Raw genomic sequence first — 27,682 nt, 5'->3', positions numbered from 1 at the left:
GTCGGTCCGTACACATTTTATGCTCGCATCTGCTAATGTATGTACGCCCCAAAAACGCCTCGCCACGCCTGCGTTTTTCCATCTCCACCCTCGTCAACACCCTAAAACGCCCTGTTCTGTCAATCACATTTGACATGTCACTTCCTGTACGCTACTTTAGGAACGAGTCCCAAAAAACTCGCAATCTGCAGTACGCACATGCGCAGTGTTACTCCGACGCATGCGCGGTTATTGAACATCGGAACGCAACGAGCGTACTGCTGTGAACGAGTGGCTCTGAATCAGGGCCTAAGTGTCATTCTTTAAAAGAGACTAGTGATCTTAACATGATGCAAGCAATAAAAAATGTAATATAATAAATTTACCCAACAGCAGATTATGCTCTATTAATTGTATTTATACCTCAAGTGAGATTATTTGGGACAAGAGATGCAAAGCAGCACGTAACTGCATGGGGAAAATGTGACAAGAGTGCAAAAAGATATTTCTTTTTCATACATGGTTAAAATATTTTTTTTTATACAAACTTTTTTTCTCACTAATAACCAAAGTCATGTCGCCGTGACAGCACTTTATGGCTGACTTGGAGAGGCAGAAAACTAGGGCTCTTCTTAGAATCAATGCCACTTAGTGTTAAAAAAAATAAATAAATACCATCTACCACTGCCCAGGAGCAGGCTGCGGGCAGTGGTAGAAGTAAATTAGCAGCCCACATCCCAGAGTTTCAACAGGACTCTAGAACAAGGGCAGTCAGGCTAGAGCCTGCGGACCAAACGCAGACCTCCCACTACTGAAATCTGGCCCCCGGTCGAGATACCCCCAGACAGCTCTATCCAACCCAGAGTTTGAAGATGGTGTATGCCACTTGACATGCCTTAGTGACTTTACTGCCCTCCAATCTTCTTCTCCACCTCCAGTCCATCCTGTGGTTGCCTACTGTGAGTTATCCGGGAGTGTGACTGGAGTCAGTGGGGTGGCTGTAGATGGACTCATATGAGCCATGCGTACAGAGTCAATGATGGCTGAACAGTTGGATGTCTGTTGAAGAGGAACTGGGGACACTACTATGAGGCATTTCATCAATTGGGAGCACTATCCAATTGATGATTATGCGTCTCATCTCAGTGCACAAAAATGCATTAAATTCAATTTCAAGATTTATTTATTAGTTTTAGGGGTGGCCCCCAATAATTATCCAACTCGCCGTGAGCTATTGCTCCAGTGCAGGGACAGTTGCTCCCTGTTCCCGCAATCCCTAACATTGCTACCGAAGTATTAGCGTCACTTACCCCTCCCGAGCCGGCCGACTATGCAAGTGTGACTTGAATTCACGCCTACATATAGCCGCAAGGCCCGAGTGGGGAGGCGGCATAGGGATCCACTCAAATACCTTTTCACAACCCCGCACCTCCTTCCCATAGGAAGAAGCAGGGCTCAGGCAATTAATGCCATCTGAAGATGGCATTGGTTTCCGCTAGCAAACTTAAAAAGTGTCAGCTTTAAGAGTTTGCTGAATACTAGCCAGCCCCATCAGGCCCCTAACAATGAATGGGCCCGTTACAAAAAACATTCAGACACTAGCATTTCCGCATGTGTAACAGGCCAATTAAGGATGATTAATAGACCTCTTAGTGTTTCTTAGAACAACAAATTCATGGAAAGTAGGCAGAGAAAGACAAAACTAGATTCTGCAAGCAACAAGAACAATTTTCCGTGACTTCCGTTCCCCTTTGGATCCTTCATGGTCGGTATTTTTCCACGTAATTTCAGGCACTATTTATCCCCCAAGATCCTGATACAGTTATACATTTTTATCAAAGCTCAGCCGATTAAGTTATAACAAAGAACTGTTTTAATCTAAACACTTATTTTGGAAAGACATAGGAGGACATAAGAAATGCTTCTAACATCCAGGAACATGTTGGCCGTCTTTAGGCTGGAGTTGTAAAAAAAACAAACAAAAAAAACCAACATCTTACACTTGATATGTTGATATTTGGCTGTCAAGGCAGAGAGGTAACAAAGTGATCTTTAAAAGCAATTTTCAGTTTGTCATCAAAATCACCCTTTTCCTTTAATCTTTCAACAAAATTTGCTCTGCAAACGGTGCGCTGATGCTACAGATGGCAACCCATACCCATCAAGTCAGCGTAAACAAGTCTATTAAAAGGAAGTCAATGCGAGAACATGTCAATCATTATTTGTGCTCATTTATTCACTTGTGCTCCTCAAGCCACTGTTCTTGAATTGATGACTAATGCAGATGTTAATGATGTCATGAAGGAAGACGATTAGCCAAGTGAGATTACCAGTAGGCACTTCACTGTGTCCACATGCATTGAGTCAGCTACACTATTTGGTGTGAAGGTATAAGAACTGAAATAGGTACTCTATGGAAATAAACATTCCTCTCAGTGTGTCTATGAAATTTCACCACATCTCACTTGTAACGCTTGTATAAAAGCTATATTGCCAATTAAACAAAAAACCCCTCTAAAAGTCAAGGTATTCCACTTTATAGTATACTATATATAATATAATCAGGTCTTTAGAGGATTTTTTTTTTCTGGCGCACAGATGTGTCCTCATACTCCTTTGCTCTAGGCGCCCCAAATAGCTCCTCTTGGTGCGTCAGGGTTCTTGCGACTAAGCCGCAGCTATTTTTTGCAAAAAGTATTTGCACCGCTAAAACGACAGGAGCTCAAACTACATTGCTAGCATAGCCTGACCACTAGTGCTTGCGGTACTTGTATATCTGTGCGCGACTAAGCTCCAGATCTGTATAAAATAAAAATTCCGATATGAGCGGCCGCGACTATTCCTCCCACCATGTTCCATTATGCGGAATCTGTCACTTTGTACACAGGTTGTACGCAATTTCTTTGTGACAGAAGCCACAACCTAGCGACACTGTACACGGTGAGTGGCTTTATACATGGCTACAACATGACTGAGTTGCTATATTTAGGGAAAAGTGCGTTGCGCTACCTGCACCAAGATTCTTGCTCCATATTGCGTAAAGTGTATCAGGTCACATCTGTATGTAATTCAGCAACTAGCATAAGAATGAAACAAACAATAGTGAATAATGAATTTATGTTCCGGATAGCACTAATCAAAACCCTCTTCCTCTCTACAAAACAGGTTAGTTGGATGAGGCTTTTGTTATATAATAGGTAGCACCTATGCTTGTGAATTAATGCCTATTTCCCTATAGAATGTAAGCTTGCGAAACCTCTATGTCTGTCTGTTATTACCCAGTCTTGTTCCATAACTGTTTGCACTTTACAAGTAACTGATAATAAAATAAATAAAATAAACTTGTTTACTATGGAGCAGGGAATACATTTAAATGTATGATCCTGACACACTTTTTTGAACCTATAATTTTGCTTGTATTTAGTAAATATTTGACACAAAATTATGCACCATGAAACAGGGACCTTTGTCGGTGATTTTAATGCAAAACACACAGGACTAGGGAGACTAATGGGAAGGATATATTTATGTGACCTTCTGACAAATTTGTCAAAGGCTATGAACACCCTGACAACTAACATCTGGCCTTAGAAGTCTGAGCACACAGTTGGCTCCCTGCCACATCCCTACAGCTTAGGAGACCTCCCTAAGATGTTCTACAAAAGAATTTGAGCAGGTACAGAAATTAACATTTATTCCCCTTTTCCAATTACGGACGATGCTGATAAGTGGCTCCTAGCTGACACACAGCAAACATGAGGAAACAGAGTAGGAGGTTGGGTTAAAAATCTGACCCTTAAAAGATTAGATGGGATCAGTGGCAGTGGTTACATCTGATTCACAGAATGGTAGAGTTGCTGTGTTAGTTACATATCTATTTGAACCTTCCAAACAAAAACTATTTTTATAATATACAGACAACAGATGTGCCCGCATACAGCTATCCTCCGTGCGCTACAAGTCGCGCCACACAACGCGGTAGCTCAGTGTGACTCGTCTTTTTGTGTGTCTTTTTACCTTTGAATGCGTCTTATTCGCAGTACTAAATGATATGCAGCATGCCTATGTTCTGTGTGTGACTGCCGGTGTATCTGCATGCTAAACGCTACGTTACAGTGTTACAGCCACTGACACTGTAACGTAGCGTTTCGCATGCAGAAACACCCTCACTGGCTCACAGAACATAGACATGCTGCATATCATTTTAATCAGCCGAAGCGGTTTGTGCTTTCTAGTAACAAGATGCACAAAAATACGCTCTGCTCTACAGTCAGGCCACGGCATGTCGCTACTAGAGGCTAGATGTACAGTATGTGGACCCATCTGTATACATGAATCATTCCGGAGTCTCACAGGCTGAAATGTTTATCCTATGCTGCACTTACAAATATATATACTGTATGTGCCACAGGCTTCATCCTATACATCAAAGGGTCAACACTGGGGATGAGATTCGCTGGGTCTCAACAGTGATAGCTCCCCACGTAAAGCATAGGGAAGGCTACTTAATGATCCTTTGACTGTTATCACCATTTCAGAGCAACATAAAAAAAAAAAAATAGACGAATGAAAGAAAATGCATTATTTGAATAATTTTAAAATATATTATTATTTATTACCAGTTATTTATATAGTGCACACATATTCCGCAGCGCTTTACAGAGGATATTTGGCCACACACATCAGGCCCTGCCCTAGTGGAGCTTGCAATCTATATCTATATATAGGGAAAATATACAAACTCTGCACAGTTAGGGCCGTGGTGGGAATCAAACCCACAACCTCAGTGCTGTGATGCAGTAATGCTAACCATTACACCATCATATAAATTGTTTAATATTTGAATCTAGGGCCCCATTTAATAACGAGAGATATCCTTGTTACTAATCTTAAATGGTGCTCCAACCAATCAGCTCCTGACACTTTACAGACTGTGTTAGAAAAATGACAGTTCGAAACTGATTGGTTGGTGCAACATTTAACATTAGTAAAGAGTGATAACAAGCATATCAGTCAATATTAAATGGGGTCCCTATTTGATATAGATATATATATTTTTTTAGAAAGACATTTCTTCCAGTCATTTGTAGCAATTTTTCATTTTGTCCTCTCACATGTAATATCAAATCCCGGGAATGACCAACAGCTGGAATAAACAAGACAAATCAGGAAGGTGCACAGAGGGTTAAATAAATAATATTGCGCAAGCTTTGTGTGACGGGCACACCTGTTTTAGGGGTGTATTACGCAAAGTATTCAGCATGTCATTGAGAACTATGTGATCTCACCATGATAATGCTTTGGCGGCGTGATTCACTGTAGAAACTGAATGATAAAAAAAAGCATGTATTCACTGCAGGGATTTTTCTTCATAGAACATAAAAAAAAAACTATTGAATCAGTAACAGAGGCTTAGTCATAAAACATGAATGGGGTTGGCAAGGATTAAATTCCACCCATCAACTATAAAACTACTTCTGTGTTTAACACATATTATTTTTTTTCCCCTTTCTTTAAAACTCAACAGTTGCTTGCCCGTGACCTCTAAATTTCAAGGTTAAAAAGCACTAGCTGTTTCTAGCAGGTATTTATTAAGCTCCTTCTATGTGCAACAATATCTACAAAAATGGAAAAAATATATATGTGTTACTCTAATTGTCTGGTAAACATACAACATAATACCCATGTCTCTGCTTAAAAGCTAGAAGGCAAAGGGCAGCCAATTCACACAGTAACCGTCTATATACTGTATGTCTATGACTGGAATATTGTCAGTCTGATTATACTTTTAAGTAAATATCAAATTAACTTAGTGCTGACATGCACAATAAACACACCTTGTTTAGTGTAACTGTTCCAGAGTGCCGCCTATTTTTTTCTCTCTCTCAAATTTATGGCGATGGTCTTTTTTAACCGAGGTCTTATACGATTGCCCTGTAGACGACATTGGCCCTCATTCAGAGCCGTACGCTCTGAGCAGAGCGCACGCTCTGAATGAGGGCCGGGCTCCATTTTCATGGAGCGTCCTCCTGGACGCTCGTATAGCTGTGGGTCACCACCCACAGGCTATACGAGCGTGCTTTGTGATGGCCGCGATGGTCGAGACCATCGAATTTGCGAGCCGGAGCCTGCGGTTGAGGTTTTCAACCGCAAGCTCCGGAGTGATTTTGGCTCTATCAGAGCCAAAATCACTCCTGTGATGTCAGTGGGCCGGCTTCTGACGGGAGGCGTTCCCGTGGGAACGCCCCCGTCAGGGAGGCACGCCCCCGGCACGCCCACCAAAGGGGGCGTGCTGTCAATCAACATTGACAGCACGCCCCCTTTGATCGGACACAACGAGCGAAGGTATTTCCTTCGCTCGTCGCGTCTGGCGCATGCGCACGACGGAGCTCCCTCCGTCGTGCGCATGCTCAGTGCATAACATCGACCCACTTGCGAGCGGACAGCCGCTCGCGAGTGGGTCTGAATCAGGCCCATTATCCTGTTTTCCTCCTGATGTCAACATGAAAAGATTTAGTTTTGACGTGAAACGTAAAAGGGCCACGTAAAGATGTACATGAGGAAAACAGTCTCCACCTAGGTCACTACCAGCCATGTTAAGTGTCTGTCCCTGTGCTTAATTTATTGTCATGCCAAAGCAGACTCTTACAGGGAATTGGACTCGTTTGAAATGAAAGAATAGTTTTTCACATAAATGAAATAGGAATAGTAAAAAAGGGAAAACCAGATAATACGTACAGGTATCAATCTCTACATGGTAAAGTCCATCGTTGTGATATATCTAACAGTTTAAACAGCGTAAGCCAGGAACGCGCTCAGACGTCCATTTTTTCATTGACTTGCTCGGCTCCCTTTTGTCATACATTAATGTGTCATACACCTAAACCTTCCTCGACAAATGCTCTATAGAATAGTGAAAACTGCATCAAAATCCGGCCAGTGGTTCTTGAGATTAACCTGACAAACAGACAGGCGCCTACCAAGGACTTTATTTTATACTATGCATAGATGGTTAGATACACACAAACATACAATACATATACCATTATATATATATGTATATATATATATTGTCTCTGGATCTGTGGAACTGCCTGTTTATCTCTCTCTCTGTGCCTCTTTCCTTCTGTCTCACTCTTTAGTTACCCCCCTCTTTTTCTGCTCCTCTTTCTCAATCTCTCTCTCTTCCTCTTTATCAGTCTTTCTTATCCAAACTTCATTTTATTGAATAAATTATCCTTAGCATTACCATTTTTCTTGTCGTCTTTACCATATAAACCTGTGTCACTCTAGCAGCTGTGGAACTACAACTCTCAGCATGTCCCGCCACAGTTTTGCAGTAAGGGAATGCTAATACTGTAGTAGGGCATGCTGGGATGTGTGCCTACACCTGGTCTTTACCCTGGGAGGTCCTCTCCTATTCCTACTCTGCAGAGTGTATTTTCTGTATGTGGCCTGTGCATCCTATCCCTTTCTTCTAAGCTGTTATACAGTTTTGATTGTTGCTAATGCTGTGACGTTGTTATTGGGTGATTATCAGGGGTGTCCGTGTTGTCATCGTGATGTGGTATGTGATGAGTAAGTATGGGAAATAACATAAGTGTTTGGAGGCTGTAGATATGTGTTATTGCTGGTGGGAGGGGTGAGAGTTCATACCGATGTCATGACCTCATTTTTATCACTTCCTCCGGGTATACTGTATATATACATATGTACAGTATATGTATCATGAACATGTTCAATATAACATATCATTTTGGAAGTTATAAATCCTCCTAGACAATGCAGCAGAATACATCCTAAAAGCACTTCCATAACAATAAATGGTAAAGTTATTTGTAAAATATGTTCATCCATGAGTGACATCACTAATGCACAGAGAATTGATGGCTTGCATCCTGGAGAATATCCAGAGATAGATAAATCGATGTCTGGCGTGGGCATTCCCCATGCCATAGGTGTATTTAAGCAAAACAAATGTAAAAAACTAAATGTGAGAAGTTTAGAGGCGTTGAGTTACTGAGAACGAATAAGTGGCTTTCAGCTCAATATGGCTGATGGACACACATGTATACATAGAAATTCACCTATTTGGAAACCACAGAGGTTCAATTAAAAAATGGCGAAGAATCTCCTTTAAGTATGTAGTACAGGTTGAGTCTCCCATATCCAAATATTCCGAATTACGGAATATTTTTAGTATGACCGAGAAAGTGAAGCCTTTGCTTTCTGATGGTTCAATGTACACAAACTTTTTTTAAAGCACAAAATCATTAAAATACAGTATACTATTACCTTCAGGCTGTATGTATAAGGTGTATATGAAACATAACTGAATTTCATGTATGTATAGAAACTTTTTTTGATGCTCAAAATTGTTTTAAATATTGTATAAAATGACTTGCAGGCTGTGTGCATAAGGTGTATATAATACATAAATGCATTCTGTGTTTAGATTTGGGTCCCATACCCAAGATATTTAATTATAGTATGCAAATAATCCAAAATACGGAATATTCCGATATCCAAAATACACCTGGTCACAAGCATTTTGGATATGGGAGACTCAACCTGTACATTGTTATTACACAGGGCCTCAGAGTCTCACTGCGGGTGCTAGGGACCTTTGGAAAGTGTGGCTGGGGTAAGTGTTGGGGAGACCTCTCTATTAGTATATCAGACACAGCATTCGCCGTATAGAGTTATAGATCCGCATCCACATTGATTATTCAGGCAGAAATAAAGGAGACTGAAAAAGAGCATTCAAATTATACAATATAGAATTTATTACAGTGCTCTCCCAGAGATTTTTTTTTTTATGCCGAAGCGGCATTATAACGTAGCCAGTGGGATGACGGGGGAGTGCGGACCGGGGTAGGGGTTCAGCTGGGTGCCGGGCAGCGTTAGAAAAGCACCAGAAGGAGCTCCCATCAAAACGGCCGTGGAGAGAACACTGCATTACATAATTAAAATGTATTACATGGATTCTTTAATCAAGCATAATGAGTATATTCGGGAAAAAAACTCCCTCGGTAAGTAATCTATTACCAAAAATTGTATTATTTATTTGCATCCTGGAATTTTTGCACCTATGGGAATATTTAAGCATTTGAAAATCTGAAGCTTGGGTGGACTATGCTTTAAAAAAAAAAATTAGACACAGATGCGCATAGTAGAGGTAAGAAACTAGGCACAGTGCGCAGTGTATGAGAGAATAAGCACCTGCAGAGTATGAATCAAACCCCCTGAGAGCTTAATTCTGACAATAATATATGACAGCTGGGTGCACCAAGTAAACTCTTCCACGTGTGAAAATAATTGTCATATCTAAGCTCAATTAAGCTATTGTATTTATAATCTACAGATAAATACATACTCACAAATGTATCAGTATCTACAATGCATTCCAAGAAAGCCAGCTGTTAAAAGTGCTGTTCAACAAGTTAAAAGGTGGCCGGACAACACACAAAGTCACAAACAGACCAGTGAGAGTTGGCAGCGAGAGATAGTTACACTAGATGATGGCATTTCAGTAAATCATATCTTGGGCATGGGAAAAAAATAAAATCACTTTAATCAACTCTACTGGTTGTAGAGTTAAATGATTTAAAAAAACATAATGGCTGAAAATAAACCAGTGTTGATCTATGTGCATTAAGACTTCATGGGTTTAATGAAGAAAAAAAAAAAATGGAATAGCTTCAAGTGGCCCCTCCAAAATCTGAAATGTATTGTGAGAGAGACAGGGAGGTAGGACTGTACAGCAAGGACAGCTGCGTTCCATCACACATGTGTACCCCTTGAGCCCTGCAGTTATTTTACAGGCCTGATTATGAATAAGAAGGGCTGCTTGGTACAACAAGAAGTCATCTAAACTTACACATGGTGACAGGTGTTTCTATCTATTTGTCCACCAGAGGTACCACCGGCACATAATTGCTTACTTTATGGACCACAGCTCATAAAGATCCTGGAGGGGAAGTTCAAGTAGGAACCCTAGTGTGAATGTATGTGAGCATGTGGTAGGTAATATAGATTCTAAGCTCTACTGGGGCAGGGACTGATGTGAATGACCAAATATTAAAGCACTGCAGAATATGTGCGAGCCATATAAATTACTTGCAATAAAGGGTCAGTGCAGTTAGTGGTGTGATTCCAGCCATCATGGCTTGAGGAAACGTCAGGTTACCTGAATGCCCCGGTTTTTAATTATAAAATTAAATAAAAAGTATATTATTATTAAATATTATTAATTATATATATATATATATATATATATATATATAGAAAGTAGCAAACACTGCGGCACTTGAAGATTTGAAGAATTATTTAATGTGTTCCTCACACATATATGACCGACGTTTCAGAGCCACACGCTCCGTGTGGCTCCGAAACGTCGGTCATATGTGTGTGAGGAACACATTAAATAATTCTTCAAATATTCAAGTGCCGCAGTGTTTGCTACTTTCTGCATTTATTTCCTGAGGGCACGGGAGTATTCTTCATTTAGTTCAGCGGAGTGCCGGTCCAACGAGTGCAGATATATATATATATATATATATATATTTTATGGAACCTTAGTCATGCCAAAGTGATGTCACTAGTCCCTAGTAAATGGAGAGGACCCATCTGTACAGGCAACACAATGGCTGCCTGTACTGTGTTTGGGCCTACTGGATGAGGGGCCCACTAACATCATTGTACCAGTTAGTCTGCTCCTCGTGTATTTTACATACTACACGGGGAGAGTTATTAAAGCTTGGAGAGAGATAAGGTACCAACCAATCTGCTCCTGTCATTTTTCAAATACAACCCCTCTTCTGGCTTTGCACAGAAGTGTTATTATCAGGGGCACGTTTATACTGGGTGCAGGGTGTGCGGTGCACACAGGCCCCCACATGAGATAAAAACACACACAGGCCCCCGCATGAGATAAAAACACACACACAGGCCCCCGCATGAGATAAAAACACACACAGGCCCCCGCATGAGATAAAAACACACACACATGCCTCCACATGAGATAAAAACACACACACATGCCTCCACATGACATAAAAACACACACACAGGCCCCCAAATGAGATAAAAACACACACACAGGCCCCCACATGAGGTAAAAACACACACACAGGCCCCCACATGAGATAAAAACACACACACAGGCCCCCAAATGAGATAAAAACACACACACAGGCCCCCACATGAGATAAAAACACACACACAGGCCCCCACATGAGATAAAAACACACACACAGGCCCTCACATGAGATAAAAACACACACACAGGCCCCCACATGAGATAAAAACACACACACAGGCCCCCACATGAGATAAAAACACATCTACGAGCTAACACATGAGAAAAAAAAAAAACATTCTGCCACATTAAAAAAAAAATAATCAAATAAAAAATTTCAATCAATATTCATCTCACTTACTGTCAGCCTCAGGCTGCGAGCTTGGGTGGGCTGCTGTGGCATCTTCCATGTGTCTGCTTGGCGGCTAGTGCAGACTCAGAGGAAGCAGTTACAGTCCGCTCCTCTCACAAATTCACAATTACAGAGCAGTCGGCGCCAGGATCCTCTGAATGGCTCCTTGATTGTAGCCACGTGCACTGACTGCCACAGCGCAGCCGCCCTCCGCCCTCATCCTCATAGATCCATGCTAAGGCTCAGACTTGTCAGGCAGACTGTATCTGCACGGGTCGCGGCTGTCTGTGCCTGCCTCCTTAGTTCTCTCAGCCTCTGAATAGCAGCAGCAGCAGGCTGTCAAACGGAGAGGCAGGCACAGGCAGCAATAGTAAGAGAGGATATCAGTGGTGCCGGCGGATGGGTGGGAGGAACGGCATCTCCAACCGCAGGTTCCTCCATAGCTCAGGTCACCCCAGCCTCTGCACTGCCCAGAGCTGCGCCTTTGCCTACAGGATCAGCGGGTGGGCGGGGATGGGTGTTACAGGGGGCAATCGCCCTTATCGCCCCCCCTGGATCCGCCACTGCTTAAGTGGTAAAATGTTAATTTAAATGGTTAGTGATGATTCAAAACCAGAAATACGCTATGTTGTAAGAAACAAGACAACTTTCAAACTTTTCTGAATGATACAGTCAAAGGAGTGAAGTTATGTTTTTTTTTTCTTTTTTTTAATCCGATTTGTAATTTTATATTTTGGGGGGGGGGGGGGGGGAGAGATTGGAAAGGGGCACTGCACTTCAGGAAGAATTGATTCAATTTAACCTTGATGGTTAGAAAAATATAATAATACACAGCCCCATTATAGTACTCAATTAAGATTTTTATATATCACATTAAATGATAAAGAAAAATAATGTTGATCTGAGATTATTATTTAGTCCATACAAATTGGAAGGCAATGTCTTATTTCATCTTGAAACCATGTACTTAAAATGAACATGAACCAATAAAGATGATCTGCTAACCATCAAGTCTCTAGAGCTGGAACTTTAATTCATGATTGATTTAACATCTTTAACCGACATCCAACTGCTCACTGGAACACACAGCATGAAGAAGAAAATGTAAAAAAAATAAAATAACCAAGTACAGATATATAAATCTCTCTACACAAACTCCAGTCCCTCTAAAATTAAAGAGAAAAAAATCACTAGTAACTTTTACATGACTGTAAATTACGTTATGTCCTTGTAAACACACCAACATATAAAAGATGACTAAATGGTTTGCAATAAAAACCTTAATGTCTTAAATAGGATTATTGTAAGATATTTAAAAAGGAATAGGATATGCCAAATGTGAATAGTTCTGCATGAGTATAAGAATATAATATTTTTTATTTCTTTATGTAGTTAGTGTACAGCGAATACTTTATCATTTACATCAGTCCCTGTCCCATTGGATTTAAGAGGGATATTTATTAATGTTTCTAAAGAGTACAAGTAGAGGTGTTCCCTAACAACTAATCATATCCTAGCTATCATTCATCTAGTTCATTCTGTAAAATTATAGCAAGGATCTGATTGGTTGCTATGGGAAACACCTCCCCTTGTCCCTCTTTAGAAGGTATGATAATACTTCCCTTCAGTTCAAAACAATGTGCGAGCTGCGCCTCTGGAAAGAACATGCGTGGGGTGCGCTGTGTGACAATACATCTTTGCTGAATTGCTACAATATTTAAAAGCTAATGTCTGTAGAGAGACCACGGGGTCAGGGCCATAAGGAGGGTGATGCTGGCTCCGTCGTCTCCCATAGTGCTGTGGGATCTGTACTGCCGCTCGAAGCAGCACCCTGGTTACCCCGTGAAGTGGCTCCCGAACCCTTAACCCCCTGGGGCACAGAGTTATGATGGTATGGGCGCCGCTCAGGGTGCACCAGTGCCCTATTACGGGGCTGCATGTGTTGGAAACTGGTGACACAACGTCTCAAATTAAATTGGGCCTTAAGGTGCGTACACACTGGGCGATAAAGTGGACGACTGAACGATAACGATATCGTTATCGTTCAGTCGTCCACTTTATTGTCCATTTTTAACCCCAAAACGATGAACGATAACGACGACGCGCGTTCCCGCGGGTCCTTTGATCATCGCCGTTCATCGGGCTGACATGCAGGCAAACCTGACGATGTCGTCAGGTTGCTGCATGTTGGGGAATGGGGGAGAGAGCCCGGCGCTGAACGATATCGTTATTGATATCGCTCAGCGGCTGTGCTCAATGTCATGAATGACATTGAGCACAGCCTGCCGGGGACACACTACACGATATCGCTCAGGGAGCATATCGTGTAGTGTGTACGCACCATTACTCTGGGCAACCGCGGCACTGGCTCCCGAATAGATCTGTCAGGGGCCCATTACATTTCGGCACCCAATAAAAACCATTTAAACCACCCTCAATGTTATTTTTTTTTTCTGTGGGGGACAATGTGTTTCATACTTTTTCTTATGGGAGACAATGTAATTATAAAATTATATCTTGGCCCCCCCAACCTAAAAACATTCTAGCACCGATGCATATAGTAATATAGTGAAAACAGCCCAGTATGTGGCTTTTAGGTTACACAGTCAACTGATTATCACTTTTTTATGTAATGTTACTAGGCATGTTTGTAAGTCGAATAAATGCTGTAGCACTTAACCAGATTTCTCTGAAAGAAAATGTGTACTAACTAAAAATGTCAAAATTCCAAGCAAGTACCTTACGGTTTATATATGGGGACCATTACCTGTGCACATTTCAGACAAGTTCCGAGCACCTCTTGGGATCATGTTGAAGTCATTATGAGCGTCTTCTTTGTGGCTTAAACCTTTTTTTTTTTTTCAGGGCCTGTTCAAGTATTTAACGTAAAATGGCCCAGAACCTTAGTGTAGCATACACTCCCAATAAATTGAAGACAAGGCAAGAAATCCACCGGAATTAATGTTTCAACAGCTATTCTTGCAACATACCTTTGCGGAAACAACCGCAGAAAATATTATCTGGTTAATGGTACTGAAACGCTTAGCAGAGGATTTATAAAACGTTTCAGCTGACACTAGCATGAAATAAGGCAGGATCACACAGGTCTATTATACATGTAGATATTACCTATCTATATCTATCTTTATATATATATATATATATATATATATATATTTTATATATATATTATATATATCACTTTTTCCTAGTTGGTAAGAGTTCAAACCTTGCACAACAACACAACAACAACAAACACACACAATGTTCAAAATTTGGCACAGGCTATGAAACAGAGCAGTGAAGCAATCAAAACTCAAGTTACTGAAGCCCAGAACAGCGCTGGGAGAGGAGAACTGGGCAGGTTTTAGACAAAGTATCCAAACAGCTGGAAAACTTGTTGATTCTCCTAGGGAAATTCATAATGTATTTGACTTATGTTTGTGTGAAGCTGTGGACTCTCCTAAGGGGTTGAGACGGTAAAAGACTGCCAGGAACTTTATCTGTACAATGATGCAGGTTTACCAATTGTCCAGTATATATCCAATATTACACACAATAATGACAACTATAAATAGAACTATTCATTTAACATTAGGATTTAAAGGGAAACGTGCATGTGACTGCACTGTTATACATTGATGGCGCTGATGTTTACTATTACCTACACAGTGCATCGCCAGGACCCAATTCATATTTTCATATGGAGCCCGACAATGCCAATTTAGTGTACCAGGTTCCCGGCTCTGCTCTGAGAATAGTTGGCAAAAGGCATAGTAGGGTCCAAGGTGTTCAGGGAGGAATGACAGCACCCCTTTACTTCACGGCTCTAAAACAGCCATAATCTATTGTACACACTGCCGTTCTTTCTGTCACTTGCTTTAACAATACAGAGTATTACTTAACTGGCAGTTCATACTTATCATACCTAAGTAATGGCCCTGAGTTCTAGTGAAGTCATAGGCAGTAATCTCTGTTATGTTGGTTCAGACCACATTTTGCATATAGGACAGATTCTCCACTGTACCCATGTGGCATTACCCACAACACTTCCTGCTGGCTGTGCCATCTGTCCGGCAAGGTCTTTGGAAAGATGGCGCCAACACAGGAGACAGTAAAGACACTGGTAATGTGCTGAACATGGGTCTTACATCTCTTAAAAGGCCCTCCAGTCAGGAATGGTATAAAGGAGGTAAGAGAATTGAGTAAGGTCATAAACTGAGCTTTAATATAACCAAGTATAAAGTCAAATTGCAATTATTGGTGCTACATGTAGAGGTTGTACTCATAAGACATCACACAGGTACAGGTGAGTCCACATACATCTTACTTCTTTGCACCTTAAACAGCCCTTCTAGTGACGCCACGCCATGGCGTGATTCGGTAGCGCAAAGCGTCTTTTTGTGTGACTTTTTACCTTCAAATGCCTCTTATTTGCACAGAATATAGGCATGCCACATATTTTAATTAGCATAAGATGCTTGTGCATTCTATTCGCAGTGCGAATAAGTTACATTTGAAGGTAAAAAGTCACACGAAAAGAAGCTTGGCGCTACCGAGTCGCACATTGCTCACACGTTATGTTTAGCGCGACTTGTAGCACACAGAGGTAAGATGTTTGGGGACTCACAGAGGTAAGTTGTATGGAGACTGGAGATGAGCGGGTCCGGTTTTCAGAGAACCGGACCCACCCGAACTTCGTGTTCCGAGGCGAGATCAGAGTCTGGCTCGAGTTTTCCCGCCTGACTCGGATCCGAAAATGAGGCAAAACGCATCATCCTCCCACTGTTGGATTCTCGCGGATTTTAGATTATATAAAGGTCCCCGTGATCTGCACCACTTTCACGCCGGCTGTGGAGATAGAAGCTAGCAGACGTGTAGTCACTAGTCAGTCACTCAGTGTGTGTGTCCATAAAGGGGCTTAGGCTGCAGTATATAAAGGGGGGCTTCATTCAGTGGGTGCTACAGCTGCTGTCACTTGTCCTGTCAATTAACTGTGGCTGCTGCTGTGTTGTTGTCCTGTCCATCAGGCTAGGGCTGCAGTCCATGGGGGGGGGGGGGGTGCTCTGTCAGTTAGGGGTGCTCTTCCCCAGTGTAAAAAGAAATAAAAGTACTGTTTCTTTTGATATGTGTGCATTAGCAACTTAGCTGCGCTATTATTGTACGGTGACACTGCCGCCCATTGTCAAAAAAAAAAAATCTACTTCTTATGTGTGGAATTATTTCTACCCACATCCGGACAACAATTGTCAAGTCATCTGTACCCTTTGTAAAGCCAGAGTAAGTAGAGGTAGGAAGCTTAACCATCTAGGAATCACCTCCCTGTTACGTCATCTGCAGCGCATCCATCCAAAAAGTTTTTGTGTTTTGTGTTGGCTCATCTGCATCAGCAGTGAGTCTTAGTTTTATATTTTCTCAGTGGATGCACTTGCTGGAGAAACTGAAGGAGAAGCCATCGCTGCATCACATGCCTATTGAGCTGACAATTTGCTTACCAACATTTTTGGTAAATGCCTCCCCTCCTCCCTCATAAATTTGCTTCGGAATACTCCAACTCCCACAGGCCTCTTGAATAATAAAAACATATGTTTCTTTATGTGCCATGTTGGAAGTTGAACTGCCATGTGTTTGTGCCGCCCACTGCTGCCACTTAGCTTAGTCAGCCAGCTAGCTTGGTGCAAATTTTGGGCCTAAACTGGATGAAAACAATATTGTGAGCTGTGAGGTGTTCAAAATTGACTGGAAACTATTGGAAATTAATGTTATTGAGGTTAATAATACTGTAGGAACAAAAAAACCCCAAATAATGTGATTTTAGCAGTTTTATAAAAAAATTTAAATAAAAATACAAATCCAAAACGAATACACGCAAGAGGCAGTTCTGGCAAAACCAAATCCAGATCCAAAACCCGAGGAGATAGATCCAAAACCAAAACCCGGGGGTCGGCGCACATCCCTGTAACACATCTGTATCACTAATAAACACATTTATGAAAAGGCATTGTAACACGACCGAGGCGCATATTTAGCAAAGGCCAAAAAGCCTTATTGTCAGTGAAAATCGATTTTTGTCACCAGCAATACGAATCGTTATCACGGGATCCAGTCAAGATGATGGTGGACGGGATGCCGGACGTCAGGATATAGACGCCGGACTCCCGACGCCCGTCAGAATGCAGAAACTGGCATCCTGAGGGGATCAAGATACCAACATCAGAGTTCCGACCACCGACATCCCGAAGGCAAGTATGCAAGTTAGGGTGGGAAAAAAGGGGTTGGGTTTAGGGACCTGCCTGGATCGGTTAGTCACCGAACGGGGAGGGTTAGGCTGTGAGGAGGGGGTTGTTAGGGTTAGGCACCACCGGGGGAAGGTTAGAGTTAGGCACCGCTCAGGGAGGGTTAGGTTTAGGCACTACTGTGGGGAGGTTAGGGTTAGGCACACCCGGGGGAGAGTTAGGGTGGAGAGGGGGGAGGGGGAGAAGGACGGTTAGACTACTTACTGGCCCGTCGGGATGTTCACCATCTGGATGCCGCTGTCGGCCTTCTGACCGCTGGCATCCTGTCCGCCGGTAAATCATATAGATTCCATTATCACTGTGCCCAATACATAAAAAGGTTTACAGCCAATGATAACCAACCTGTGTATGTACCGTTGGCGAAAACTTCTGGGGAAGTCTGTTTAACAAACATGATGTTACTTGTACCACCGTGATATCTGTTCTCTTATCGCCATATCAGAAGGATGATAATCAAACAAAATTTTTATTAAAAAAAAAAAAAAATGCTTTATTCTTTGAAAAATGCATTTAATGCCACTTTAAAAATAAACTATATTTATTTTTCAACTGAACTTAGTTATAAGCATGCATGAATCAACTTTTAGTTTAACTAAGGGAACTGGTTCAGGTAAGTTAATACTTACCACTATGGCAATTTTTTTTTTTTTTTATTAAATGCTGCTCATAAGAGATTTTGTTTCGCCATGAAGGGGGACATATTAAAAAAATATGCCCCAAGTTGTCATTTTGCTCAGCAGGTTAGAAAAGAAAAGTTAACAGTTGACTGGTTGCCATGGTTATGGCCCTTTCCCTATGCACCAATGTTCATAAATTTCCCCTGACACTGAAGTGCTAAGCTGAGTGCTGCAGGTATTCAGTGATTAAAAGCATAACTATGTGCTAAGCATGTGTCTGACTCATTCATCATCTTGTTTGCCTGGTTTCCTGTTTTGATCTTTGTACGTCTTGTAGCTCGCCTCAGTTCATTGCAGCGTGCTGGGTCACAACTGATTGAGTGCTTAGATTTCCCTTTTTCAAGGTATATCAACCATGTGTGTGGCCTGCAAAAGGACTGAAACGTCCTTTTACAATGAGGATTCATTTGGCTGTGCCGCTTAGTAAAACTGGATAGCCAAAGACCATCTTGCTTGTGTCGTACTAGCCAGCATACATAGAGGGAAATTTGGGAGAAAGATTTACTGCCCTGAATATGTCCCAATTACACCACTTTTGGAAGAAAACAGCTTCATTCTGACACTGGGCGGGATGCAGGAAGCATCGCACTCACGATTCTGCTGGTCGTTGGTAACGCCGGTATGCATGACGATCACCGCAAAGGACCGCTCTGTCGGTAAGAGCGGTCCTTTGTGCTGGAGGGACTTTCGGGTCTATGACCCAGAAGCCTCTACGGCATCCTTCTGCGCATGCCGTGGTGGATGCTAGGAGGGATCCGATTGGATCTCTCTGTCAGCTCACTCCCGATAGAAGCCCACAAGCTTCTATGGGTAACGCCATCAGGAAGATGGCGTTACCCACCGCAACCAAGCCCCGCAGTGCATAGCACTCTGGAGCTTGGTGCATATGAGAAATGTGGTCAAACCAGCATTTTCAGGGTTTCAACGCATTTTTCTCATTGATACATCCCACCCACTGACTCTTTAGTTCCCCAAAAACTGCTGGCAGATATGTGTGTAGCCACATAAATACATAGATGGGTTCAATTTGATGTACATTAAACTGAACTACTGGATTTGTGAAACCCATCCTTCTGTGTGGTTACGCCCAACATGTGATTGGTCTATTCACATCTCACAAGATAACGCTTTTCTGCTCCAGAGCCAGTCGGCAACATCAAACTGCTTGTAGTCCTCCTGTCTCTTTGTCCAGTGGCGTCACAAGGAGGGTGCGGGCCGCACCTGGGTGTCACCCACCGAGGGATGACACCAAAGTGCCGACGACTCCGCAGTGACAGGAGCTGGGTGCTGCACTGTAGCATTACATGCTGCACTCAGCTCCTGACACAGTGAGGGAGCCGACACTGCAAATAGACTGGTTCCCGGGTGGCAGTCCGCATCTCTGGCACCCAGTGCCAGATTAAGGTCCACATGGGCCTGGAGCTGAAATGTATGAAGGGCCTACTGTGTGTGGCCACAGGGGGGTGTGACTAACGCTGCAGGAGGGTGACTAATGATGTGGGGGTGGGGTCTACACAGATTATGCTACCTTAAAAAACCCTCAATCTCTCACCCCTCTTCGCTTAATGTGATAGTTCACAAATAAATGTGTTAATGTGATTGTAATATTACAAAAAAGAAAAATGGCACATAATGATGATGTAATTATGAAACCCCTCTACTATGTGGGTCACCTAGCGATGTCATGATTTTGAAATCTCTCTATATGCAAAAAGAGAGACCTTACCTTACTAATAGCTATAGGGATATATCTATTCAATTATGTGGTCTACCCCAAAAAATTAAGAATCCAATTGTCGCAATAGAGATTATTGTTCCACTCGGATGTATCCATTTTAATCGCTAGAACAAGGACTCTGATAAGAACCCGTCCTGTCGATGAGAAAGTAGTAAAGTAAAACGTATCCGCAATCACTTTACTTCTATCTACGGATCCTCTTGTGACTACTGGAAAGATTGCACATGCGCAGCAGTCGCAAAGGTGCTGTAGATAGAAGTGATGTGATTGTGGATGCAAAGCACTTTGGGATGTCCTGTAGCTCACCAGAGAGGGATTGCAAAATCCCATTTCGGCAGGACAGTCCTAGATCAGGTGAAGATGGTGTTAGCCCATGCAGACAAGCTCTACAAAGCTTTCTTGATCTTGGTAAATACCGTCCCCATGTAAATCTGTGGATGCTGAGCAAGCAGGTGGATGGAAAACAGGAGATCTCTCCAATATCTCCTGCTTTCCTCTTTTGGCAAAATTTGCCAAGCGTTTTGGGACGTCCTGCACCAGAGAGGAGTTGCAAGATCCCTCTTTAGCAGGGCATCCCCATAGCAGGACGGGACGGCTGCTGCAGAAGTGAGCAGATTGAGATATCTCCTCCTTTCCTCTTCCTCCTGTTGCTTGTACCATTGCTATATAAATATAAAAACTTTATAAACTAAAAGCAATCAGTTACATACATTCAAAGTTAAAATAAGCAGCATGGGACAAGCCTGGTGCAGTCGCTGATCTCCAAGGACCCGTTAGCACCGTACCCCGTAAGGACTGCTTTCCTGTAACGCTTTGTGTTCCGGAGTCCCTGCCGATTAACTGAACACAGGGCCGGATGCTCTGACAGAGCGCTTGCTCTGAATCAGGGCCATCCTTCCTGATTTTAGAGCGGCCTCCTGGCTGCTCGCATAGCTGTGGGTGACCACCCACAGCTATAGCGAGTGGCCAAAAAGATGGTCACGATGGTCAAGACCATCGAGCTTGCGACGAGACCCTTGTGGTAGGGTCTCGTCTGCCGCAAGCCCTGGAGTGCTTTTGGCTCAAACAGAGCTGAAAGCTCTCCCACTGACATCACTTGTGATGTCAGTGGGGCCTCCCCCAGACGGTATGCGTTCTCATGGGAACACCTCCGTCTGGGCAGCCACCCCCCCGGCCCGCCCACCAAAAGGGGCGTGCTGTCACTCAACGTCGCTATCCGGGGTCTCGCGCATGCGCACGACGGACCCGGTTGCGAGCACTCAGCGACCCAGTTGCGAGCGCTCAGCGCTTGCGACCGGGTTTGAATCAGGCCCTCATTGCACAATTATCCATTATATATATATATATATATACACACACACACATACTGTATATATATATTGATATATACACTACACATACTGCACAGTATTATATATACATATCATATACAATATACATACACACACATATATATATATATATATATATATATTATATACACACATATGTGTGTGTGTATCTTGTCAGCACCTGCAAACTGATTGTCAGCAGCCAGCAAGACGTATGAGGCCTCTGTTCTGTGTCCCCGATCACCAGCAGGCAGCAGGACCTACTGACCCATTCTCTTGACACCTCAGAGGGACAGTCCCTGGTCATCGAGCAGCCCTCAGGCCCCTCACAGAGATCACAGATAGTACGCGGCCGCCGGATTGCTTCTTTCTGGGCCCCGCCTCGAACCGTAGACAGGGTGGCACTTAAGTGACGTCGCACGTCGTGACATCACACAGCGAGGGACTCTATGTGTATGCGGTCGAGGGAAGACTAGTGAAGCCTTCCTCTGCGCTGCTGTGTGATCGATTTATGTCAGTATTCAATCCCGGGGGGGAGGCTCGCGGTTGGGGGGAGGGGTCTTGGATAACCGCTAGCGGGTTGCTGTAGCAGGAAAAACAATTCCTGTCTACAGCAGAACAGAAGATGCTGTGGACCTATTTTTAATGGGGGGCCAGGAGCTGAAGCTCCATCCGTCCCATTGTTAATCCGGCCCTGCTGGCACCCCCAGAGTGACTAAAATGGGAGTTCGGGTCACATGGCCACGCCCCCTACAAGTGAGACCACGCCCCGACACACAAGGACACAGTCTTTTTTACTGACTTCACCTTGCGCATTACTCTGCTGCCCGCACCGGGTGGCAACCAGGGGAGGGACGCCACTGTCTTTGTCCTATCTGACTTAGGCCCTGATTCAGAGCCGTTCGTTCGAGGCAGTACGCTCGTTGCGTTCCGATGTTGACTAACCGCGCATGCGCCGGTGTTACACTGCGCATGTGCGTACGGCTGATTGCGAGTTTTTTTTGTCTCGTTCGTCAAATAGCGTACAGGAAGTGACATGTCAAATGTGATTGACAGAACAGGCCGTTTTTGGGCGTTGACGGGGGTGGAGATGGAAAAACGCAGGCGTGGCGAGGCGTTTTTGGGGCGTACATACATTAACAAATGCGAACGTCAAATGTGTTCGTAAAAAAACTCATACGTCACTGGATGATCCTCTTTCCTTTCAAAATGCTCGCACAGCTTAGGGGCTGGATAACTCGACCACAGTGGCGATGGCCTTCTCCTCCGTCCCGGCACTCCACGATGTTGCATCGATTAATCACGGCTTGTCAGAAACTCAATTAGTGTTGGATTGAAAACCGGGTTGGTATGTGTTTGGAAAGCAGTTTTTTTGGATAGCACAAAACCGAACGCAGGTGGAAATAATAGCTGCTAATGTCACGATTACACAATCAATTAGCGTACATTTGTGGGGGTGTATTTTGGCCGCAATGTGTTCGTTTTTGGACTATTGTAACAATAATGTCATCATGTTTAGGTTTGGTCCCTCATTTTGTGTTTGCAAGGTGTTTTTTACTCCTTAGGTAATGTTTTAAACGTTCCTTAACGAGCACTTTTTTTACAATGTGTAATTTTTGTTTTTGAACGTTGTTGGCTTGTGGGCCCGGATTAAAAGTAACCCATTTTGTCAAGAATGTCAGAATACAAAGTCGTACATTTCTGGTAAATTTATTTGTATCCACCCATAAAAAAAAAAACATATTGAACTACAACATTTTGGGCAGTGTTCCACAATATTTATTAATTGTGCAAACAATAATTTTTGAATAAACGTAAATGTAAAAATTAAAAACAATTCACAAGAAAGGAGAGGGAAGTTTTGGCCAGAAAGGAATATGAGGCAAGCACAGAAGGAGTGTGGGAAAAGTAGCCAATGGTGTCACCGTTTTTTCGCCCGTTTGGCTGGGGGAGGGAGGGCGCCAGACCGGGTCCGGGATGTCATCGGGCTGGCCTGTCCAGAGGCAGATGTTGTGGCCTCTGGACTAGGCACAGGGCTAGGCACATTTGGAGGATTGGCTGATGTTGTGCCAGAGGTGGAGGATCCTGATGTTCCGGCAGGAAGGGAGGTCGGCTCCACCATGTGCTGGCGAACGAGCTGCTCCAGGGCAGTGGCGATGCGGATGTTGGCCCTGGTATTTTCCGCCAGGGCCTGACCAATGGTCACGTTGGCAGCAGCATTTTGCTCCAGGGCCTCAGCCACCCGTACCAGACTGGCGTCCATCCTCTGCAGAATCTCCGTATGGAAATCCGATTTGAAATTGAGTTCTGTGAGGAGGGACACTGCCTGCGAGGGGGATTGCCCTGGACTGGCTTCTGCAGGGTCCTCAGCCGGATGTACTGGTTCCTCCCCTGCAGAGCCAGCAGAAATTCTGCGGCCAAGGCTCCCCTCTGGAGCAGACTCATCCGCCTGTGTCTCTGTTAGGAAAAAAGAGAAAAGACTCACATTAGAATCTACATATTGGCACAATAACATTTCACAGTTGGTGACATCACAACATTTACCTGGGACAACATGAGGAGCCGCAAAGTCTGGCATGTCCGTATCCATGTTGGACACGCCAAACACCTCCACAGGCTGCACACACCCCTGTGCCAGCTCTTCTAAATCTGTAAACTCCAATGACACAGGGGTGGGACCTCCACCTGTCCCCCTTGCATGCCTAGCCCTGTGTGGCATTTTTTGTTTCAGCCGATATTTGAAGTCTTGCCATCTGTGGGTTAAATTGGAAACATTACTTTTTATTTGATTGGGTTGTTGGTTTTAGGGTGGTCAAGTGTTTACTTACCGCCGTTTGACATCCCGGGCTAGACGGACATAATCCCCCACCCTATTGACCTCCACGGCTACCTCTTCCCACATTCTCCACTTCTGGCTTGCACTCATATTCCTGTCTGCCTGTGGCAGGATGTCCACACACTTCTGAATCAAAACCTCCATCTCCTTTCTTGTGAATTGTGGCTGCCTTTTCTTTTTGGCAGCTTTGCCCGGATTACTGGGCCCAGCAGCCTCTTCCATGTCATCTTCCTCACCTATTTGGGGTAATTTGAAGAAATCTAAAATTCCCAACTTGCACAATAATATGTTTAGAATTAATCATTGAGTCAAAATGCATGAAATACTTACCGCGGGACTGTTGTCCATTGTTTTCCTGGTCTGTATCCATGTGTGTTGTTCCAACTAGAAATACACCAGAATTGTGTTTTTGTCTTGTGACGTATTTATACATGCGTCCTTATTTTGCGGCCGCATCATTGATTGTGCGTTCCTCTGATCCTTCCTTAATTTGGGCGGGAAACTAAATACTATTTATGGGTTGTGGCGTTTCGACTCGAGGTGGCGTTTATTGAATGTTGGAGGTTACGTTGGTTGGAGTTGATTGTTGGCTGGTTTTGGAGATTGCGTGTTTTCTTTTTTTTTTGTGTTAGCGGTTTTTCTTGGTTTTCAGTTCCTTTTTTTTCACTTTTGGTTTTTTGGATCGTTTCCAGTTTTGGTAAGTTTGGGGAAGTATAACTTCGGGGCAATTTGTCTCTCATTGTGGTGTTGATTTTTCTAATAATTTTTTTCCGTCATTTCATCTCTCTTAGGTTTTTTTTTGGCTCTGCCCCAAGGACATTTTGGTCCGGTTTCTTAGATATTAGCTCTTGGTAAGTTCATGTGTTAAATTGTTTAGGGAATGTTCTTGTTTGTCTGTACGCAACTTTGGTTGGCCTTCCACATGTGACGTTGTTTTTTGCCAAATCGAACTCTGTGTTTTTTGTTAATATTTTTGGCCGCCGTTATTGTGCCCTGTATTTGCGATCTAATTAGCGCATTTTTACTACTTTCTATTGTGCTCTGTATTTGCGATCTAATTAGCGCAATTTTACTACTTGCTATTGTACCCTGTATTTGCGATCTAATTAGCGCATTTTTACTACTTGCTATTGTGCCCTGTATTTGCGATCTAATTAGCGCATTTTTACTACTTGCTATTGTGCCCTGTATTTGCGAACTAATTAGCGCATTTTTACTACTTGCTATTGTGCCCTGTATTTGCGAACTAATTAGCGCATTGTGAAATGTGTATTCATCCCTTAATAATGTTTTTTGTCGCCTGGAGCATTGGTTGATTACATTTGGCCTCTATTTGGCGTAGTGTGCGTAACGTCATTTTGCTCTTGGGCCAAATGTGTGTGTGTCCCCTTTTATGTTTTGTGTTGCTTAAATTTGTGATAATGACATGGCCAGCATAAAATTATGTATATTTTTGATGTTATTATTTGCAGTTACAACATATCATGACAATACCCCGGCATGTAAGCATCACTGGATGGTATTTGAAAGCAAAGTTACATGTATTTTTTTGGGGTGTTGTAAAAAGGCTGACCTTCCAATGTTGTCATTTCAGGTTGATTTGGGTCGGATTGTTCTGGCCCTGCTCCCGGAAGCCGACCAACCTCAATCTCGTCCCAGGCGTAGGCATCGTAGGCGTGCAAGGCCCCAGATATTTCGAACACGTGTCACCCTTTTTGGAATGCCAGATGATGAGGTTTTAAGACGATACCGTCTTCCTCCAAAAATCATCATAGACACTCTCTCATTAATAGAGAGTGATCTTGAGCGGCAAATTGACAGTCCTACAGCAATTCCACCACTTACGCAATTAATGGCAGTGTTACATTTCTGTGCCTCAGGATCGTTCCAAACAACGGTGGGAATAGTGGCGGGCATCTCACAATCCTCCTTTTCCCGGATCCTGAGGGCAGTGATGGAGGCACTTTTCAAGCACCTCCATCATTTTATTCAAATGCCTTTGGATATGGGTGCCCTTAGTGTGGCCAAGGCCAATTTTTACCTAATAGCTGGCTTCCCACACATCATAGGGGTTGTGGATGGTAGTCACATACCACTTCAGCCTCCAGCACGGCTGGAGGCAATATTTAGAAACCGTAAACACTATCACTCCCTCAATGTAATGGTGGTATGTGATGCCTCCCTCCAGATCCTGTCCCTGAATGCAAAATTACCAGGAAGTACACATGACTCCTTCGTCATCCGGCAATCAGGGATATGGCACAAATTAACCAACCTACAAGCTGGTGATGCGTGGCTTCTGGGTAAGTGGAGACCTTTAGTACATAACAATGTTAAGCTTCATACAGAGTGAGCCTGATGTTGTCTTTTCGTTTTCACAGGAGACAGTGGCTACCCTTGCACGCCCTGGCTGCTCACTCCTTATTTGGCTCCCACACCAGGGCCACAAAGTGAGTATAATTCCGCACTTACTGCCACCAGGCAAGTGGTGGAGCACTGTATCGGCCTTTTAAAAGGCCGATTCAGATGCCTCCACCGCTCTGGTGGCGAACTCATGTATTTGCCGGATATGGTTTCGAAAATTGTGGTCCTGTGTGGGATATTTCACAACATCGCCATAAGGAGTGGTGTCCCAATGCAGCCAGAGGATGCCTTACCTGAGGATGGCCCCCCCGAGGTTGGTCGGAGGTCAGTATGTGGGGGGGGCCATACGCGATGATGTGGTGGCCAGATTTTTTAGGTAATTATTTTCAAAAAACCAGTGTTGATACCTAATGTGGTTGGGTTTGTTTGAGAGAATCTAATTTTTTGCGAATTTGTTTCTCCCTCTTCTGTTTTTTGACATAATCTTTGGCACTCCAACGATGACTACTTCCTGCTACCCTTACAAAACCTGTATGTGGATATTTTGTGGCTATATTCGGGAACACTTCTTGCCACGCCATATATGTGGAATCATGTTGGCATGGTCCTTCGTCAACCAGTTCTTGATTGTTTTTTTTGGGTGTTTGTTTTTTGGTATGTGTTGTATTTGAGATTATCACTGTGTGTTTTGTTTGTGAGTGACCACTTTGCAATTTCTGTTATGTTGGTATTAAATTTTTTTAGAGTGAAATGTTGTCCCTTTTTTGTAACGTTACCACCAAGTGTAACCAGGTTTACACATGTAACATTTGACTAAGGGGTAATCCAGTACTGACGCCATTTGTGCAAAAATGATTCCTTTATTCTGGGTCCAAACCAACACCAAAAGGAAGCCTCGACAATCCTTTTGCTTCGTAATATTGCCCTAAGCTGCTTGCACACCAACTAGGAACCTGGAAAATGTTGAAATATCTAATTGTGACTACACTAAAAAAGGGAAATCAGATTTGTACTGTTAGGTGTTTCTTG

The 27,682-nt window shown here is 43.2% G+C and overlaps 1 protein-coding gene across 1 annotated transcript in view; it reads right to left on the bottom strand.

The window, feature by feature from the left end:
- The window catches only part of ARL15 (ARF like GTPase 15), a 384,574-nt gene that overhangs the window by 40,825 nt on the left and 316,067 nt on the right, over window positions 1-27,682 (bottom strand). The window lies entirely within an intron of this gene.

This window comes from Taudactylus pleione, unplaced genomic scaffold (assembly GCF_031769625.1).
Source record: "Taudactylus pleione unplaced genomic scaffold, aTauple2 ptg000092l, whole genome shotgun sequence".
Lineage (NCBI taxonomy): Eukaryota > Metazoa > Chordata > Amphibia > Anura > Myobatrachidae > Taudactylus > Taudactylus pleione.
The sequence above is the reverse complement of the archived record's forward strand: the minus strand, read 5'-3'. Positions and strand labels throughout refer to the sequence as shown.